Source organism: Bos mutus, chromosome 13 (assembly GCF_027580195.1).
Source record: "Bos mutus isolate GX-2022 chromosome 13, NWIPB_WYAK_1.1, whole genome shotgun sequence".
Taxonomy (NCBI): domain Eukaryota; kingdom Metazoa; phylum Chordata; class Mammalia; order Artiodactyla; family Bovidae; genus Bos; species Bos mutus.
The window spans coordinates 60,045,757-60,063,106 of NC_091629.1; the positions used below are offsets into that span (position 1 = coordinate 60,045,757).

Genomic DNA, 17,350 nt, shown 5'->3' on the forward strand with positions numbered 1-17,350 from the left:
TTTAAATGTCTGCTAAGTGTTATGTGTAGGTCTTCAGGACTGATGAGACGGGCTTGTTTCACAAGGATGCTGGCAAAACAGAACACGAGTGGTGTTTTGGTCGATGATAACACAGGCCAGAAGCCTGCGGGAACGTCATCCTCTGTTTCCCCTTGGAGCCGTAGCTCAGTATTACCAGATTCAACATTCGTGGTGACCCTGTAGCACATTCAGTTCAGTCACTCAGCCGTGTCCAACTCTTTGCGATCCCCATGGACTGCAGCACGCCAGGCCTCCCTGTCCATCACCAACTCCTGGAGTTTATCCAAACTCATGTCCATTGAGTCGGTGATGCCATCCAACCATCTCATCCTCTGTCGTCCCCTTCTCCTCCTACCTTCAATCTTTCCCAGCATCAGGGTCTTTTCCAATGAGTCAGTTCTTCGCATCAGGTGGCCAAAGTATAATTACCATGAATAATGGAGCCCGTATGGATGGGAGAAGGGAGAGTAGCACCTCCTCTTGAGGTTTTTTCCAAAAATAATTTTTTTTATTTATTTATTTTGGCTGTCCTTGTCTTCATTGCTCTGAGGGCTGCTAGTGGCGGCATGTGGGAGCTACTCTGTTGCCATGTACGGGCTTCTCATTGCGCTGGCTTCTCTTGGGGAGCACAGACTTGAAAGCAAGCAGGCTTCAGTAGTCACGGTTCCTGGGCTCTAGAGCACAGACCCAGTATTTGCGGTGTGTGGGTCTACTTGCTCCTCTGCCTGTGGGATCTTCTTGGTCCAGGGATCAAACCTGTGTCTCCTTCACTGGCAGGCGGATTCTTTACCCCTGAGCCACCAGGAAGTCCAGCACCTTCACTTTATACCTAAGAATTCCCTCAATACTTTTGCTACAGTCTTCATGGTTCTAGGTTCTGATGGTTTTGCAGTCAAATACCCAAGGAATGAATTTTTGTGCCAGGGGATACACTGAGAGTCTTTCAAATATTTTTAAAAGCTTTAGCATTCACTGCTATGTGTCTGTACTGTGGTGAGTGTATATATGTGTGTGTGTGTGTTTGTGTGTGTGTGTGGCGGTCAGGGTAAGGAGTCTCCCATAAACTCCCAATGTCATCTGTACTGCTGGTCACTGTAGTTAGGTGGTTTCCCTCCTAACCTCCTCTGAACTAGTTTTCATGCCTGTTACTCCACTGAAAATGCTTGTCAACTTCACCAGTGACCTCCTTATTGCCAAACCCAATGAGTCTCTGACTTCAAAGTTCCCTAATTCTCAGTAACTTTTGACTTAGTTGACCACTATCCTATCCTTCTCTCGGTTCTATGATATCTTTGTCTTACTCTGCTTTTTTTTTTTTTTTCTTTTAGGTCTCATTTGTTAAGTTCTCTGTGTGTGTGTGTCAGTCAGTAAGTCCTTTCCAATTTTTTGCAACCCCATGGACTATAGCCCTCCAGGCTCCTCTGTCCATGGAATTCTCCAGGAAAGACTACTGGAGTGGGTTGCCATTTCCTTCTCCAGGGGATCTTCCTGACCCTGGGATGGAACCCAGGTCTCCTGCATTGCAGGCAGGTTCTTTACCATCTGCACTATAGGGAAGTCCCTAAGTTCTTCTCGACTCAATCATTAAAATTTGATCCTCCTCAAAACTTGGTTCTGGGTCTTCTTCTCTTCAATACCTAAATATTTTTATCCACTGCAATATCTTCACTTACATTATACACGTCACAATTTCTAAATTCGTATCTTCAGTTACATCTCTCTCCCCAGCCTCAAAGTCACATATCCAACCACACACGTGGCACCTGCCACCTGGTGTCTTCACAGATACCTCCAGGTCCATGCATTCAAAACAGGACTCCTAGTTGTCACCTCACAGCTCCAGGGTTCTTCTCCAATCCCACTCTTGGCTCTCCCCCGTAACAACAAATGGTAATACATTCGTCCAGGAACCAGAGTTAGAAATCTAGAAGTCATCCTTGACTCTCCTCTTGCTCATCTCTTGCCTCCAGATCAATCCTTCAGAAATTCTACCTCCAGATATACTTCAGCTCTGGATCTCCTTCCTCCGTATCTGCTATCCTGGGTGTCCACCGTGATGCAGGTGAGAGAGAAGAACCATGGACAGGATCAGGTTTCTTAATCTCAGATTTGTGACCCTAGAAGAGAGAGAAAGCTTCTCTCGCCCAGCATTAACGTATGAAACCCCAGAGAAAGGGCCAGGTTTGGGTCATTTGCCAGTCATTTTGACCAGAGAGGTGTGATGTTGTGGTTTTTCAGGCCTTGCTTCTGTGTCTAACCCTGTGGCCAGGGATCCAAGGAATGTGATTAGAATCCCTGGAGAGACGTGGAGGAAAAACAGCCATTTGCCAAAGGGATGGTGGTGCTGTTATCAGAAGAAGATGAAGATGACACTGTGAAGAGTTGGGGCGAGTAGTCTAGACCTCCACCTGCCTTGTTAGTGCTTTGCTGTCCTGTGTACGTGTCCCCGGAGAAGGCAATGGCACCCCACTCCAGTACTCTTGCCTGGAGAATCCCATGGACAGAGGAGCCTGGTAGGCTGCAGTCCATGGGGTCGCAAAGAGTCAGATACGACTGAGCGACTTCTTTCACTTTTCACTTTCATGCATTGGAGAAGGAAATGGCAACCCACTCCAGTGTTCTTGCCTGGAGAATCTGAGGGACAGGGGAGCCTGGTGGGCTACTGTCCATTGGGTCGTACAGAGTCGGACACGACTGAAGCGACTTAGCAGCAGTAGCAGCAGCAGTACGTGTCCCAGAGGGATCAGAACGCTGGGTGTACTTGACTCCTAAATGGGTTGGCGTCATCATAATGCCGATAAGCTTTGAGGATTTCCTGGAATGGTGTTGTGTACTGCTTACAAGTCAGATGGAGTCTTTAGGACTTTGAAAACACTCTATGAGGTTCTGTTGAGTGAATGGGTCAGGTAATAAGTGGAAGCTGTCTACTTCTGAGTTCTTTTTCAGTATCTTAGGATACTTTCAGCTGAGTTCCCCAGATTGGCAGAATACATTAGTGTCCATTCTACTCTCTGAACTGTGATGTACAATTATACACATGAGAAAATTATACACATGAGAAAATCTACACTTGAAGAGCTAAACAGTAAGACCTATATAAAAAGAGGTCAAACTAGTTTTCTTCCACCTCAAGCCCACATCCAAACACCCTCAGTACTTCAGATTAATCTAATCCACTAAAATGCATGAGTTGAACATTTTTAGAATTAGGAAGTGCAACTGGAATTTTGATCTCCCAAAACAGAAACCAGTTAGGAGAAGCCTCCCAGGGTCAGAGAACAATTCTAATCATTCATGTTCTTCTACTGAATGACCAGCAGAGGGCGAACAAGATGACAAAATCAGAGGCTTGGCGAAGGCTGAGGAGTGGCTTTTCTTCATGATCCCTAACTTAGGGAGTGAGAAAAGAGCGAATACTGTGTTGACTTAACCTTGGCATTTTCAAGTTGTTTCCAGAAAATCTTAATCTGTGATAAAGACGAAATCCTTGCAGCCAGGACCCACTCAAATCACAGTCTCCTAGAGACAACTTAGGGGAAGATGTGCCAGTGGAGAAAACCAACATATTTTTATTTTAATGATAGGACTTGGCAGGCTTGTAGCAACTAGAACCTAACCTCCCCTGAATACTTAAGTAATCACAAGGTCCTTAGGTTTGAAGGGGAAAGAACTGGTTTTCATATACCCTAAGTTTCCAACTGAAGTCATACAGAAGCATTATGGGAAGAAAAGACAAGATTTCATAAATCTTGATGCTAGATAAAGGTGAGAACGTTCTATTAAAAATTTAAATATATAATGTATGGTCTCTTCTCTGTTTGGTTGCCTTATAGGTCTTTTGGGTAAAGTATTTGTTATACTGTAATTCAATGTGTCAAAGATCAGCTATAGTCACCCACTAGATGAGAAATTTTATTATAAAATCCAGTTTGGGGACTTCCCTCGTGGTCCAGTGGTTAAGAATCCACTTGCCAATGCAGAGATCACAGGTTTGATCCCCAGTCCAGGAAGACCCCACATGCTGTGGAGGAACCAAGCCCAGGCACCACAGCTACTGAAGTTCTTGCTCTTAGAGCCCACTCTCCACAACAAAAGAATCCACCGCAGTGAGAAGGCTGAGCAAAGCAACAGAGAGTAACCTCCACTTGCCCCCGCTAGAGAAAGCCCGCTCAGCAACGACAACCCAGTGCAGCCAAAACTAAGTCAATAGATGAGAGTGTGTGTAAGTCCAGCCAGTCTCACTAGACTCTTTGTGACCCCATGGATTGTAGCCCACCAGGCTTTTCTGTCCATGGGATTTCCCAGGCAAGATTACTGGAGTGGGTTGCCATTTCCTTCTCCAGGGAATCTTCCTGACCCAGGGATCAAACACATGTCTAAGAATTGCTAAATGCTAAAAATATAGTTTTTAAAATATATAGATAAATAAATAAAATCCAGTTTGGGCAAAAGCGTGGGGGAAATAGATCACCATGTATACATTGTTGGCTGGAGTATAAATTGGTACAACTTTTGGAAAGCAGTTAGGCAAACCTCCCTCTGTGTGAACAGCCTACATAACCCTTCATCCTCACTTCTGTAAAAACACTAGTAAGTGTTCAAAAATATACGTACAAGAACGTTGATTGTAGCACTCCTTGTACCAGCTACACTTTAGAAAGAGCTTACGGCTCCGTTAATGAATGGAAGAGGTGACGGATATGGGACAGTGCTGTGCGGTTCTTCATGTTTCCTTTAATCCTCACTAAAACATTTTGTTACAACACAGTTTGCATTAGTTCCCGTTCTTATTCCCTGCAGTCTAACTGCTCTTCTTGCTCTGCTGTTGGAAAAATAATAAGGAAAGTGTGTATTTACTGATATGAAAAAATATCTGTAACACACTGTTAAGATTTTTAAAAGTCAGCTGTTGAATATGTATGAATAGTATAATCACATAAAAACGACGTGACAATCTATTGATAGAACGTGTTACGTTGTTAGACATGGTTTCCTCTGGGGAGGGGACTGAAGGATGAAAGTGAAAGGTAAGCACGTTCGCCTTTTCTGCATGCAGGTGTGTGCTTTTTATGTACACAAACACAAATTTCTGCTATAGAGATTTTTAAATACCGAAGCAAAAGCTTACGTATCTAGCGCTTCCACCTGGGACATCTAAGCCAGCTCTGTCGTGAGGGAGCCATAAAGAAGTCGCATAGAAGGTTAGGTCTGAAAGATCAAAGAGAGCAAAGCCATGGAACTGCAGTGGATCAACTGACATTTTTTAGTGATTCTTTAGACCCGGATTTGAACCAGCAATATAGATTAACTGATTGATCTGACAATCCTTGGACTCAACTAATTTTATATCAGATGCTGATTCTAAACTAGATAGCTGAGAAGGGTGGATCCACACGTAATTGCTGAAAAATGCAAGCATTATAATCTCAACCTAATTGACTAAACCATGCAACCCATAAAGTTTGATTTCTAAGTAGCATTGGGAATTCTTAATTAATATAAAAGTGAAAGAAATATTATACATTCATAATTAATGTGGCCATTGTGATGATGACAATTGCCATTTGAAAAATTCTCTTTGAAAGACAAATACCATATGATATCACTTATATGTGTAATCTGAATATGATGCAAATAAGCCTATCTACAAAACAAAAACAGACTCACATACATAGAGAGTGGGTAAACAACAAGGTCCCACTGTATGACACAGGAACTATATTCAATATCCTATGATAAACCATAATGGAAAAGAATATTTTAAAAAAGAAAAATGTATACATGTGTATAACTGGGTCACTTTGGTGTACAGCAGTAACTAACACAGCATTGTAAATCAACTATATTTCAACTTTTAAAAATTGGTGGGAAAAGATTATTTAAAATGGAAAAAAAGAAGAAAGATTCTCTTTCCTAAGCATGAAAGATGGTGGCTTTTGTAAGATGACCAGTTGTGATCCATACTTTGCCCATGAAAGGGATCATTCTCAGGGGAAGGTCTGGTTGGCTCTCCTGATAGGCAGCCCTCAAGATGGCTCTTATTTCTGCTTACATGGGGCCCGTAAAAGTGTTTCTTTTTCTACATACTCACCTTCTGCCTTGCATACTCATCCTGGCTTTCAATTGACATGTTCCTCCAATCTGGCTTTATTTTGCCTCAGCCTCTCCCCAAATCAAAGCTCATAAGAAGCCATAGAGGTGTGGCAAAGAAACCAACATTGCTGGGCCTGTGCTGTGTGCCAAGTACTAGACGAGGTGCTTGTCATAAGTTTGTCACTTAGTTCTAACGACACTGGAAGGCAGGCCCTAGGGACTTCCCTGGTGGTCCTGTGGCTAAGACTCCATGATCTCAATACAGGGGGCCTGGGTTTGATTCCTGGTTAAGGAACTAGACCTCACATGCTGCCACTATGACCCAGCATAGCCAAATAAATAAATATATTAATAATAATAAAAAGATAAGTTGTAGGACATCCCCTCTCCCAGTGAAAGAATAGATTCAGAGAAGCTGAAAGCTAGCCTTGGGTCATGCAACTTGTTAGTGACCCAGCTGGGGTTTGCCCTGGGTCTGCTGACCTCCAAAGTTGACACCCTTACAATAATCCACACTTCACTCAAATATGTATTTATATTTCTTGTGTTTATATCACTGGCTGTCAGATCTTTCCGGAGCAAATGCTTAGCATTTACAGAGTCATGAAATCCTGTGAACGTTAATCCAAACCCACTGCCTTTTCCCCAGCTTCCATCCAAACAGAAAGCTAAAAACTTTTCTGAACTGGAGGACTTTCCAATACAAAGAACACAGGTCTGTTCTGTCCAGTAAATGAGCATTTGTGCCATAGGATGCATTCTAACACAAGGATGTTAGAGGAAGAGTGGAGGTGCTGGGGTGGCTGAAGAGGAGGGGGCAGGTCACTGACATCTCAGCCTTCCTCCAGAAGGTTAGCATGGTAGCTAACCTTCTGGAAACTCCCGCTTTGGTCAATCTTCCACTTCCTTGGAATGTGAAAGATTTTCAACCTGCTGGTGGAACTCTTTCTCAGAAAAGGAAGACCCACCAACACATTCTCAACCAAGGGGTGATCGTGTAAGCAGGAGGCAAGCAGTGTTTTGAGGCTGATGACATTGTGACACTCACATGGCTAGATTTGCTGGAGGTCAGCCATGAAGTCCAAGAAAAGACTGAGTGTATCAGGAGTGTACAGACATGCTTAATGGCAAGAAGCAGAGCTCTTTAAAATACCAACTCACGGTAAAATCGCCTTGCTTTTCAAGATCTGGATTTAACACTTCATTCAACCACCCATACCAGACTGTTGTTTGCAGCTTTGGTTTTATGGATGAGTTCAAGGATCCCCAGTTTTCTGCTGGGAGGTAACCTTGACCAAGAACTCACCGTAATAAGGAGTGAAGAGACTAGATTTTTCTTTATTGCAAGACAACATTTTTTCTTTTCCTTAAAAATGACTTCTATTGTCTGCATTGTTGTTCTTAATCTGGGGATGATGCATGTCCGTTGAGAAGAATTTGAAAACTATCAAAGAGAATGAAGGCAAATAAAAAAAATTACAGCACCACTACTCACAAGTGACCAGTCAGCATTTTGGTGTCATCTTCCAAGGTCAATGTCTATATAAATATAGACTTGAGGCTTGCTTTTTAAAATCTGGGTTATGCTGAGCCTACTGTTTTATTAGTAGCCTTTTCCACCTAATTTGTTTAGAAAGGTTTCTTATTTTATTAAGTACTCTCTTCAAATATTAAAATAATTGATCAATAAAAATGGAGAAATAACACAAAATGTTTCATCTCCAGACCCAACCATCCTGAGCACCGTGATCTTACCCGCAAGTTTGAACCTAACTGAGCTGTGTCCTATGTCAGCAGCCTCAGGTCCAAGAGTAGGGCGAATCTCTCTCAGTGGTCTAATCATATTTCTCTGAAAGCACATCTCCCCAGGTGAAATTTTTTTCTCCTCTTCAGGGGTCTTCTCTCCCATGATAATGCAAAGAACACCAAGAATAGCTTCAGGCAGGTGATCTTAACTACCACGGCCTCAGGTAATGATAAGTGGAAAGCTGTGCATTGGACAAGGATTGGCACCTGTGGTAATAAACCCAACATTTCAGCTGCTGAACCTAACATAAGCTTATTTCTTATTCACTTGGGGGTTCAAAGGTGTCTTCCTTATTGGGGGTTAGCTGATGGGGAGCAGCTGTCTTCAGTCACCTCTCAAGATGACCTTGACATCTAGCCATCAGAAGGGGAAACACTCTCCAGGGGGACCCTCATGGGTCCTCCCCAGCATCCCACTGGTCAAAAGTCATGACATGCTCCCCCTTGCTGCCGAGGAGGCTGGAAGCTGCAGGTGGACTGTCCTCTAGAGGGAGGAGAACAGGATTTGGTGAGCACTATTGGTCTTTGCCACCTGCTCCTCTTGGCACCAAATGCTCATTGGCAGCCTCCTTCCTGCACCATAGAACACACCCTCCCGTCCCCCTCCGTGGAAAGTGCCGTCTGGCTCCTGCATAAGCCCACACTCCAGAGCCTTCTTTGATGCATGGTTTTCTCCCTCAGATTTGGGTGGGGCTCCTTGTGGTCTGGGGCAGGGAGGAGGCATGAGCTAAAATCAAATAATCCCACTTCCATCCCTCCAAATACACACTCAGCATACGGTGATAGAGCAGGGTCATGTCAGCCACCATAAAAGCTCCCCTTTGGAAATGGGCAGGATGACAGACTCCTACCAGTGACAGATTTGCAGCCACGATGACCTGCAGGGGACAAGACACCTGCCATGGTGGAGTAGGAAGCTCCCGGGGGAGACCCGGGCCTGCCAGCTGGGAGGAGCTGCCTTGCTCCTTGTTCCGCACCTGGAGTGGGCACAGGGTGCGCGCCTCCTTCAGAGCTTGCAGCAGTGACTGCTTTTTCACTCCTGGCCAGCCAAGGGTTGTTTTGAAAGAACAAGGCTCTTTTCAGGTGAGGGTCTTAGTGTCTTCAAATACATAATTTCCTCAGAAAACAGAGCACACCTCTGGTCTAGTTCTTGCTCAAGACTCAATTCTCAAGATTATTCATGCTTCCTGTGTCCATGTCATCTCCAACCCTGCCCCCCTGCCTAAAAAGGGTTACCCTGATACTATGAAATAGCAGCTGAATCTTCAGAGCAGGGTCGAGTCCCTCTGTTCAGTTATGGAATCTCAGGGCCTTTGTCTCTCCAAATCCTTTCCCATCTTATTTTCTGCTGTTGGGGTCCAGAGGCAGCTGGCTTTTCAATTGATATCTTCCTTTTGTTGTCATCAAAGCTTTATTGACCTTCACCCTCAATGTTCAAATTCCTTTGACTATAGTGTCTTCTTCATTCTTGTGTAGTGTAGACCAGTGCTCTTGGATGGGATGTCTTTCTACAATTTTCATTTATTTGGCCAAAATACTTGGAGCAACCACCCTGTGCCAAGTACTGGATACAAAGATACTGATTCTGGGAGGCTTAAGAACACACGGTTATCCAAAAAGGACTGAGAGAGAGCCCAGGCAAGGGAACACAGGGAAGGTCAGGGAAGGCTTCCTGGGGGATACAATGTTGAAGTTAATTTGAAGGCTGAGTCAAGGGTTTCCAGAGGTTCACAGAGGCAAAGGATTTGTCATACTAAATGAACAGTGAGTACAAAGAGCATGCGTGCATGCTCAGTTGCTTCAGTCATGTCCAATTCTTTGCAACCCCATGGACTGTAATCCTCCAGGCTCCTCTGTCCATGGGATTTTCCAGGCAAGAATACTGGAGTGGGTTGCCATGCCCTCCTCCAGGGCATCTTCCTGACCCAGGGATCAAATCCGCGTCTCCTGTGTCTCCAGGACTGCAGATTCTTTACCGTTGAGCCATCTGGGAAGCCCCATGTACAAGGTAGCTTCAGCTTATTCCAGACAGCTTTTCTCTCTCTAGGCAATTGCTTAAAGCTCAGATTTTAAGTACTGAGTGTCTATACATTATCCTTTGACAGGCAGGCTACTGAAATTCAGATTGCACACATGCTCAGTCGCATCTGACTCTTTGCAACCTCGTGGACTGTAGCTCGCCAGGCTCCTCTGTCCATGGGATTCTCCAGGCAAGAATACTGGAGTAGGTTGTCATTCCCTTCTCTGGGATATATTACTGACCCAGGGATCATGCCTGTGTCTCCAGCATTGGTAGGTGCATTCTTTACCACTGAGCCACCAGGGAAGATTGGTCATGTCTAAAACCTTTCTTCACCCATGCTCTTTCGGGCAGGCATCATCAGTTAAGTTCAGCTCAGTCGCTCAGTCGTGTCCGACTATTTGCGACCCCATGGACTGCAGCACACCAGGCCTCCCTGTCCATCACCAACTCCTGAAGTTTACTCAAACTCATGTCCATTGAGTCGGTGATGCCATCCAACCACCTCATCCTCTATCGCAGGCATCAAAGAGTGTACTTAGAGATTCTGGTAGGGAGTACAGACACGTATGCACCCTTGATGGAGAAATGTCTTCCTCTGCTGTGTGAGGAAGGAAGTGTGTGCTGTTGTCACCAAAATCTTGACTCTCTGTGCACTGACGCTGAAAAGAAATACAGAGACAGAGTTTGGGAGTAAAGAGAAAGACTAGTTTTATTCTTTGCCAAGCAAAGAGGGAACACAGCAGTTTAGTGCCTCAGGAACAGTGTCCCCATCCCTGGAGAACAGGGACGGGTCTTATAGTCAGGGCCCATAGTTCTGGGGTAGGAGATAAGGCTCAGAGCAGGGATGGCTTGCATTCTTCTTTCTTCTGCAAGATTTCAAAATGGCTACAGCTGGCATTAGGGCTGGTCCTTTCCAAAGTTATCTGCCTGTGGCCTTCTTTCTGAAATGAAAATGCTACGAGGGAGTGGGGCAGGGGGAAGAATGCCAGGTGCAGGATAGAATTCACTGAGTGATTAGAGAGTGATTAACAAAGCAACTTTGTGAAGGACAAGTCTAGTTATGTGTGCCATAGATGAGAAACAGCTAAAGTAAAGCCAGGATTGCTTCACTCTTACAGGCCTTTTCTTGGGGGGTTTTAGAGCCATTTTCTCTTTCGTTTGTTTCTCTTGAATGTTAGCAGAAAAAAAACCCCATTTTCCATTTCTGTTGTAACACTGTGGAGACACGGAATGTGTCCCCACACACGTCAGCAGGATCAACCCTGGCATCAGCAGAGAGATGGATGCTGAGACCACGTCGACCTCCCCCCCAGCTCCCCTCTCTGGCTCTAGCTGTCTCCACTCTTCATGGCACAAAAGTTGAGGAGGTATGTCTTCTAGAATATTCTGCAAAATGCCTGCTGCCTAGGAAGTCACGTCTCATGCTGAGTTAGCCATCTTTCTCCTCTGTGGAAACCTCGCTCCCACATCTGTGTCCCCATCCTATTGTGGCCTTGAGACGGACCCTGCAGGTTAAGGATGCTCTCAGCATTTCCCCCTCCTGCTAGTGCTGGCTGAGGTCTGACTCCTGAGCTTTCACTTGTGAATGTTGCCATTACACATCACCCTATATATTTTTGCATTTAAAAATATATATTTATTTATTTGGGGCTGTGCTGGTCTCTTGCTGTGAGCAGGCTTTCTCTAGTTGCAGCAAGTGGGAGCTATTCTTTGTTGTGATGGGCAGGCTCGGTAGTCGTGGTCCACGGGCTTATTTGCTCTGCAGCATGTGGGATCTTCCAGGACCAGGGGTCGAGCCGGTGGCCCCTATGTTGCAAGGCAGATTCTTAGCCACTGGGCCACCAGGGAAGCCCCTCTGCATATTGTTTAATTGAAAAGGGGAAAAACTAGAAGGTCAATGCTCACCTAGCATTACTGAGGTATTTTTATTCACTTTTCAACTGATCTGAATAAATTCTTAAAAGAAAGTAAATTACTGAGCTGAATCATTTGGGTATCAAGGACAGAGTCTAAGTTACCTCAGGAAAGGGAGATTAAGGACAGGCCCCAGACCATGGGGGCCCAGGGACAGTCTCAGGAGGGGCAAGGAGGAGGGCCCCCTCAGCTTCCAAAATCAACGCCCCATTCCCTGTTTCAAATTCCCAGGAGAGAAACTGCTGCTGCTGCTGCTGCTGCGTCGCTTCAGTCGTGTCCGGCTCTGTGCGACCCCATAGACGGCAGCCCACTAGGCTCCACCGTCCCTGGGATTCTCCAGGCAAGAACACTGGAGTGGGTTGTCATTTTCTTCTTCAATGCATGAAAGTGAAAAATGAAAGTGAAGTCGCTCAGTCGTATCCAACTCTTAGCGACCCCATGGACTGCAGCCTACCAGGCTCCTCCGTCCATGGGAGTTTCCAGGCAAGAGTACTGGAGTGGGGTGCCAGAGCCTTCTCCAGGAGAGAAACTAGGTCAGCGCAATTCACTTTTCCCACCAGGCCACCAGATTGCAGGTTTCAGGCCTGCCCTGTCAGGTACCCTCCCCAGGATAATTAGCTGTGGCCCTGGGGAGTGAGTGCCAAATGCCCCCTCTCTCTACACACACAAGGGGCATGGGGGTGGGAGCCAGCCCCAAACATACTTGATGTACCGTGAGACCAAAGGTGGACATTAAGAACTATACTCTGGACCCAGAGTGCCTGCTTCCAATGTTGGCTTCACCCCTTCCTAGCTGTGTGACCTCAAGCAAGTTACTCAGTCTCTCTGTTCCTCCATTTTTTTATCCTTAAAATAGGACATATGAACAGTGGTAAGGACTAAATGAAATGAGAACTCCTAGGATTGTAACCTGATGGACAGGGTGACTGGCAGGGATGTTTAGTGCAGTGAGGGACTCTGGGCGTGGAGCCCACTGCCAGGTGGCGGGCTGATGGCCCTGGAACTTCTGCATCAGGGAAAGGGTGACCGTTGCCTTTGTAACAAGTACTTGCTCCGGATTTGGATGTGGCTCCCCTGCTGTCGTCATGCTGTCGCCACCACTCTCTCTACGGACTTGCTGGACAGCTTATGTTCTCCCCCACGACATGTCTTCTGACCACGGAACCCACTTTACAGAGAAAACCCAGGCCGTGGGCTTACACGCATGAGACTCCCTGACCTTATTAGGTATCCCAACACCAGAAGCAGGCAGCTCAGGAGAAGGGAGGGATGGTCTGTTGGCAGCCAATCCTACGCCAGCTGGAGAAGCACCGTGCAGGGATGCAGCATATGCTCTCCCCAGCGTTGCTGGTTCTCCCTTAGGGATACTCCCAGAATACACTTGGCCAGGGACCCAAGGGGTGGTAGTGGTGATGGTTAAAATTATACCTACCAACTTACCCAAAACCATCTGCCTCCTTTACTCACAGATTCCATGTGGGACATTTTGGTACCTGGAGGGACAATGCTTTCACCTGGAGACAGTCTCCTAAAAGCGACTGACTGGGCCATCCTGTTAGCCAAGCCAATGAACCTTTAGCTAAATTTGATTTCACGTAGAAAAGTAAAGACTGGATTTTCATTGTACATATGGAGCTCTTCACACTCACATGGAACCTATGTTTCCAGGCCCAGCATCTTCCATGGGGATCCAGAGTCCTTGCCTCATCACCCTCCATGACCTCCACGGCTGAGTCTTCCTGCTGCCGTGTTCCTCCCTCCCAACTCCCCACTCCAGTCTCATGTCTACTGTCTACCAGGCTGCCCAAAGGAGCCTGTCTGCGGCCCTCACATGAGGGGACCAGTGTCCCTGCTGACTGCCCTTTAATACAATACCCCAGGGACCGGGGCGGGGCTGGGGTCCACCTTTGCATGTTGCACAGGGCCACTGTAACGCTGCACGTCCCCGAGGGTCTCCCAGAGTCTCTCTCAGAAGCAGACACTTCTGTTTTATTCTTTGTTTCTTGCCTACAAACAGCAAAAAAAAAAAAAAAAAAAAGCTAACAGAAACCCTTTTTCCACAGGAACTCGCACCAACTTCATTTCCATAGAGCCAAACCTCTCCACCCCAAATCCCAAATCCAAACACCACTCACCGAAATGCGCAGACATCAGCAAACCCCTGCACTTTTCACCGCCTTCCAGGGAGTGGTGACATCCCTGCTTCTTCAAGAGTTAACAGGAGCTCCTTTTGGAGTAGGAAAGGGTCTAATAAGCTGCCTAAAACAGAGTGGGTACCAGTCACTCAGGCCTTAAGCTCAGGTGTACAAGAAATGTACATTTTTATAATTATGTTTTTGTCTCAGACAATCACTACTGACCACCACTCCTCATTCTGCAGGGTGGCAGAAGTGAGGTCTTAATCAATTCAGATCACGACTTCTCAACCATTCAGGTACCCAGGAAGGAGTGGGTGCATCTCAGTTCTGGAAACTGGGGGGAGGGGTGGGACTTACAATCTGTGTAGGAGAAACCTGAACTCCCCCTCCTCCTCTGAGCATCCCCTGTCCGCCCAGGTGGTCCTCACAGTGCCCTCTCCTGGCTGCAGGCACACTGCCCTCACCATGCAGGGAAACGCCCCAGACCCCAGGCATCCTTTGGGACTCTGTCCTTCTCTGCTCCCGAGCCGCACTGCATGGGTGTTCTCAAGGCTGCCGGCTCGCAGATCCCACGGCTCCCCTCCCAGATCTCCTCCCTTACCTGGGGGTTATCACTGGCGAGTTTGGAGTGTGGAGCTGCCAGGGACTGCCTTTCCTTAAAAGGGAACACTGATGCAGGTGGACTCCTCACCCTGATGCCCAGTTCTGCCTCCCCTGCTCCCCACCTGCCTCTGCGGTCTTGGCTGTCGAAGGATAGAAGGAGGGGGCTGAGCCTTGACCTCTGCAGTTGTCAGGGTTCTTTCCAGTTCGCAGAAGTCCCATGCCCACCTTCATTTCTGTGTGACAGTCCACTGCCCAATGTTTTGTTTGCCACTGACAAAATCAGGAGGAGCAGAGAAGGCCTTTGTTCTGGAAACTTTCAGAGGCTTTCTCAAAACAAAAAGGAAAACCTCATCCCCTTGGGGATGGGGAGTGCTTTGTCCCTCTGGTGCTGGAAACTGGGATCGTCCTTCAAAGCACAGCTTGTCTGCAGTGGCTTCATGGCAGGTTAAACGGGGTCAGTTTGCCTGCAGCCCAGGGCCCTCTACCTGGGTGGTCAGAGTTGGGGTCCTTGATGTGGAACCATGAGCTACAAGAGACAAAACTCATTTCTTTCCAGGACAAAGTTCAGCTCACATAGGAATTCGCAGAAAAGCTTTTTAAACACTCCTTTTCTACCCTTAAATGTACTTCCGCTGCATAGGCTCAGAAACCATAGCTCTTTATTTAAAATGCATGCTCACCCAACCCACTAGTACTTCTAAGTCCACAACTTTCTCAGAAGTTCGCCTTATCTCCACACACCAGTTTTCTCATGTCCTGGGGTGACCTGTCCCAAATTCCATTCCAGGGCTTGTCATGAGACTGTAGGACCAACGTATACTTTGACCTTGGGTTATCCCTTCACCTTCTCTGTGACTCAATTTTCTTCTGTAAAATGGGGCAGTGTTATCTCTAACATCACATGGAAAGCCCTTAGAACAGAACTTGGTATATAATAAGCCGTCAATGAACACTATTGAACACTGTTATTACAACTATTTTCAATCCCACACGAATCCCAAATGCAGTGGGGTAGGTCTCAGGCCACAGCTAACAAATGCAAAAAATGTAACTTTCTTCATTTCCCCCTAGGTTGTGTGCCCATTGCACTGGGTGGCAGAAACTTCTTTCCAATTGAGTCAGGGTGATCTCATTCAATTTAATTACTTTTAATTAAAGAAATTTTTAACAACTCAACAGTCTTTGTTCCCATTCCAGACCTACATTTTTCCAGACTCTGGGGCTCCAGAGGTCATCCTGGTGGGATTCCTTAGACAATTACAAAAAAAGAAAAAATTGCCTTCATGACTCTTACTGTCTAGTAGTAATTGTGATCCAAGATAGGAAGTTCTGAGTGTTCTTAAAAAAGAAAAAAAGGTAATGACATCAGAGATGATTTACAAGTGAGAGGGATAATTTCTATCAGACAGAATCAGGGTAAATTTTGTGGAAAAGGTGGCATTGGAATGTTGACTGTTGGGGGGAGTAGGTACAGAAAAGGAGAATAAGGGAGGGCACCCCCTAAAGAGCATCCATGGGGAGAAAGAAGCTGTTCCCTATGGAAAGTGAAAGTCACTCAGTCGTGTCCAACTCTCTGCGACCCTATGGACTGTAGCCCGCCAGGTTCCTTTGTCCATGGAATTCTCCAGGCAAGAATACTGCAGTGGGTTGCTGTTCCCTTCTCCAGGGGATCATCCCAATCCAGGGATTGAATCCAGGTCTTTCGCATTGCAGACAGATTCCTTACTGTCTGAGCCACCAGGGAAGCCCCAAGCTACATATAGAATCCCCATCTTTCCAGGGGTGTCCACCTTCAGGGCCTTTGCAGGGTGCTAATGATCTGGCATGGAGAAGGAAGTGGTGACCCACTGAAGTGTTCTTGCCTGGAGAATCCCATGGACAGAGGAGTCTGGTGGGCTATAGTCCATGGGGTCCCAAAAGAGTCGGACACAATTTGGTGACTCAACAACAACAATCTGGCATCTGGCCAGTAGCTGGCTAAAGTCACCCTAGATGGTTCTGGGCCAGCTGACTCTTCAGGGAACCCAGCTTCCATGCAGGTTTTCTGCCTGGGGAGGGGGTGGCAGGGACCCCCTCTAAGGGCAGACAGCTTCCCCCAGGAGTTCAGAAGGAATGACACTAGGGAGGGGCTGTGGTGGGTACTTTTCAGATTCCTAGACCATGTGTTTCTCATTGCTGGTAGTTTATTTTTACCCCATGCCCTTTACTGGTCAGAGTCGACTGTAAGGCCACCCTTGTACATCTCAGGGAAGGTTTATTACATCAGAGAAGCGGAGGAAATGCTTTTTGGAGGTTCATACATCTGGGCTTTTCAGTATCAAAAGCCTGGCCTTGAAAGAGCCACAGCATCAGTTTTATGCCAAAAACACGAGATTGGAAAGAATATGAGGTGACGGTGAAAGTCAGGGTTTCCAAGCTGCAATGAAATGCACATTCTCTGAGTTGGGGGAGGGGAGAGAGGAGTGCCAGAAAGGAAACAGGGAAATAAGAATGGGGGAGGGGATTAGTAAGCATAGAGGTTAACAGTCAAACTGGGACACTGCGGAAAGCAAAAGAGAGCTCTGCGAGGAGTGATGCTCAGACAGCAGGCGCCAACCAGGACTATCCTAGGCAAAGGGGCGCAGATGGACCTGTGTTCACCCTAGGTAGGGGCCAGCTTCACCACCACCCCCCACCCCCCAGCCCAGGACCGAGCGGAGAAACCACAGACATGCTGGGGGATACAGAGAGCCCACCCCGACCCCGAGTTCCT

General features: G+C 46.6%; 1 long non-coding RNA gene across 1 annotated transcript; it reads right to left on the reverse strand.

Annotated features, from left to right (window-relative positions):
- Positions 1 to 10,642: 10,642 nt before the first annotated feature.
- Positions 10,643 to 14,921, reverse strand: LOC138990547 (uncharacterized). The gene is made up of 3 exons (XR_011466685.1): positions 14,597 to 14,921; positions 13,993 to 14,116; positions 10,643 to 13,864 (listed from the first exon to the last, which is right to left on the reverse strand). It is a non-coding gene; the product is annotated as an uncharacterized lncRNA (long non-coding RNA).
- Positions 14,922 to 17,350: the final 2,429 nt, after the last annotated feature.